Source organism: Aplysia californica, unplaced genomic scaffold (assembly GCF_000002075.1).
Source record: "Aplysia californica isolate F4 #8 unplaced genomic scaffold, AplCal3.0 scaffold00800, whole genome shotgun sequence".
In the NCBI taxonomy this organism is placed as follows: domain Eukaryota; kingdom Metazoa; phylum Mollusca; class Gastropoda; order Aplysiida; family Aplysiidae; genus Aplysia; species Aplysia californica.
The window spans coordinates 276,339-280,111 of NW_004798070.1; the positions used below are offsets into that span (position 1 = coordinate 276,339).

General features: G+C 41.8%; 1 protein-coding gene across 1 annotated transcript in view; it reads right to left on the reverse strand.

Annotated features, from left to right (window-relative positions):
- The window catches only part of LOC101860203, a 35,224-nt gene extending 33,734 nt beyond the window's left edge, over positions 1-1,490 (reverse strand). The window contains exon 1 of the mRNA XM_005109642.2: positions 1,161-1,490. The gene's annotated coding sequence lies outside the window, so the exon portion shown is untranslated. The remainder of the gene's footprint in view (positions 1-1,160) is intronic.
- Between the last annotated feature and the right edge of the window lie 2,283 nt (positions 1,491-3,773).

Here is a 3,773-nt window from a genome sequence, read left to right on the forward strand (position 1 = left end):
CCCAGGGCGTACGGTTAGGGTTAATAATCTTGTTATAAGTATCCGTATAACATTAGAGCATGCATCAGAATATCGTTGAGTTACAATCAGAATACTGAGTGTGTATCAAGCTTAACAATATTATTGTTTATATTTCTTTTTGAGTTACTGTTCACTTATCTCCTACACCACAAATAGATAATAGATGCATGTGAGCCTGTTTGTACTTGGTTAGTTGGAGAATAGGCATCATTGCAGGCGGCACAATGCCAAAGCTGCTCCTCCCTCCTCTCCAGGATCCATGAAAGGGTCTGCTTGTTTGTGAGTGCAAGCATACTGCAAGAATTATTATTATTATTATAGTTATGTCCACTGATGCGTTTGGAAGAGAGGGTGTGTGAGGAAGATTGTGTGTTTATATTATGGGTGTGCACTTGTGCGTGCGCATACATCTGTGTGCATGCGTGTGTGTGTGTGTGTGTGTGTGTGTGTGTGTGTGTGTGTGTGTGTGTGCATGTTCGCGTATTAATGTGTGCGCCCGCGCATGTGTGTGTATATGTGTGTGTGGGGGGTGGGGGGTGGGGAGGGGATAAGTTACATGTTGTTATATGTTCAACATCATAATAATTATTAAAGTGACAACATTATGTGGAAAATATAGATGTCTTGTTGTTGTGACTCTGGTATGAATGTGTTTTATTTCAATTTTTAAAGAAATAACTGCTTTATTTAGATCTAGCGCATATCCACGCCCCTACATCGTACTCTATGTGCTTTACTTAAACCGGCAGTCTCTAAAACACGACTTAGAAACAATCTCAACTTCCAGGGAAGCATGCAGATTCTAAACGAATCTACTAGATCTCTATTACATAATGAATTCAAAGAAAAGTTTATGCAGACATTCCTTTACTAGGTTAACTGTCAAATTATGGAGGCCCGTTTGCAATTGATTATGCAAAGCAGTATTTGAAGACAAAATAATATACAGCTTATCACAGACTTAGATTTAGTGTGGAAGAAAAGCGACAATTATTGTGTGGCACTCCTAGCTTCCCGAAGCTCAAAGTTAGGCTAAGATTTTATTTCTAGATTTCTAATTCGGGTTTTGATACAGGATTGTCGAAGTCGTAATAAGATCTTCATCGACATAAAAAAATAAAGAATTTATACCAACTTACTGCGAGACTGTATCCTGGCAGTAGGGTGTGAACAGCGCTGAGAATATTATCACACAAAGTGACTGTAGGGAACTCGCAGTCCAGGTGATAGCTCAACACTAACACCGTCCACAAACTCACTAGAAGTATTGTCACAAACCGTTCACGACTACTAATCCTAAACCTTAAATTCTCACCGAGCTTATTCGTCCTTCTACTCGTATTTTATCTCCCGATCTCTTTTTCACATCGTCGATCTTTCACACACTGCGTCAGATAAACATCGCGCGTCAACAATTACTTTTCACTTATCTCCTACTGCTGCCGTTCACAGAAGGAAGAGAGAGAAAGGCCCACATCGAGTCGCGCTCGTTGGCAGAGACAGACAGACAGACAGACAGACCCGTTACCCCTCTCGGTACCCGCCCGTCACCGCCCTCTTTGATGTCAGTTTCACGGCAGGGAGGCGGGGTCGCGCACCACCCGCGCTTTTGATTGGCCGCTTCCAGAAGCTACGCGCGAATCCGTGAGCGACCATTGATTTGTGGGATGGCGTGCGGTGGGTGAAGGTCTCCGCAGGCACGCGGGGAAAATCTTCTTGATGACGCCTGGTGTCCCCGCGAAATCCCCCCTTTAAGTACAAATGTGTTAGAGCAAATATCAGCGAATAGGCGGTCAAGATGAAAAGACGATTTCCTTCACATAGCGATGGGCGGTCGTAAATTATTTTGTTTTCCTCACATTCATCGAGTGCGATTTTTGTTGTTCGTGTTGTCTACATTGCTACAATTTCTCGCATTCTCTCTTCGTGCGTGGCCAAGACGCTAAAGGTAATAATTACTCGCAACACAAAGTTCGCTTTGCCACGATAAGACATAATTACGAACCCGTCTTGTTTTAAGCGATCTGAAATAGAGCAAAAGATTTTTGGGGATGAGGGAGTAGCCAAAAGAGCTGTAATTCTTATTCTCCGCCTTATTCTTAGCTTTGAACCGTGTGTTTTTATTAATGCGTGGGGTATCGCAATCTTTGTCTTCAGGTACTCAAAGTACACATATCAGAATTTTCTCCCGAGCTGATCTTTAAAGTTAGTTGAAGACCTGTTCTGTTATCTTACCCTACACGTGTCATCGTTCACTTTAAGCTTCTTTGTTATCAACGTAATTGCTGGAGGTTCTTAGGGAGTACATACACGATGCACTTTCTCGTGTCTGTGCGTGATGTTCCTTCTTCACACAACTCTATTGTTTTGCGAGCTAAGGAAAGACAGGTGCAAAGGTTTTGCATGATTAACTTTGCGAGATGGAAAAGAGGCGATAATAAGAGGTTTGAGGTTGGGGAGGGGGGAGAGGAGGTGAGAGAAAGGCACATCATCGACCTTGTTGAACTGTGCTGAGCATTTTTGCTTTGATGATTCATAAAGATAATAGATCTATAGCCTAGGTCGGAAACTGTTACTAGATCTACTGCTATTTTACATTACTACAGGAGATCTGTTATATAATTATATCATCCGGGTCTGACTGAAGAGGAGGGGGAGGGTGGAAGTGTGTGTGTGTGGGGACGAGGGTGCATAATTTTCTTCTCTTTTTCTTCGTTTTAAGTAGGATAAGGATATCGAAAAACACCGATAACAGAACTGCCCGCTCGGTGACTGTCGTTATTTCAAGATGTGTATCCCGGAGTTTCAGCCTATTCAAGACGAAATCAATGGCGTCAGTTGCCTAGGGGTTAGGCTACTACTGGACCCACGGTCGTGGGTTCGAGCCTCACTCGGTCGTTATATCCTTTCCTATTTGGTTCTGTCCTTTCGGTATTTCTGGGGTCCCGTCCCTCCTCTTAAATAATCGATTAATGTTGATAGGGGCATTAAATCGATACCATTTCACCATTTTTTTCAAAGACAGAATCAATTAGATTTCAGAATGTTAGACTGATGGAAAGCACTGATGATTTAAACTGGATAAATGCATATATTTGACATTTTACAATAGTCATACATCTGACGCTTCAAGCCATACATGTTTCCAGACCGACGACTGCTCAGAAATATGTGTCACCACACCGTGGAATCAGGCGCTCGTCAGTTTTTGGGCATGGGGAGTTATTGATATCAGCTTAAAGCTTGTTCATTTTTCTCGCTGTCGATTAAAAAACAAAGCAAATTATCTTGAAAAGAAGTCGAGATATTCACGATTGAAGGAGGTGAGGGTCGCCTGGTTTCACATGTAAAATCAGTGAGAAAATGGCGGCCATAATTTGATGACTTCCATAGCTTGAGAGTACACGACATGTACTTGGAAACTGGGAATTAAATTTTTTTGCGCCTCTAATCAACGTTTTTCAGTAATGTCCACATAAAGATAATGTTTTTAAATGGACAAAACAGATATTGATTTTTAAAAAAGCAAAAATTCGAGAAAAAACATTATCAGACCGGTAGAGCCTGTTTCTTCGATTTTATTATTTTGACGAGCGCCTGATTTCACCACGCTGCCTCTCATAATATGACGTTCAGTAATAATGAAAAGACAGTACACGAAAAAGGTTCTCGTATCGCATACCAGCGCCTGTTGTGTGTCGGATCGGCAAGCTGTTCAGATCTGTTAAAGTCACGGCAGCAAAGGTTTAAAG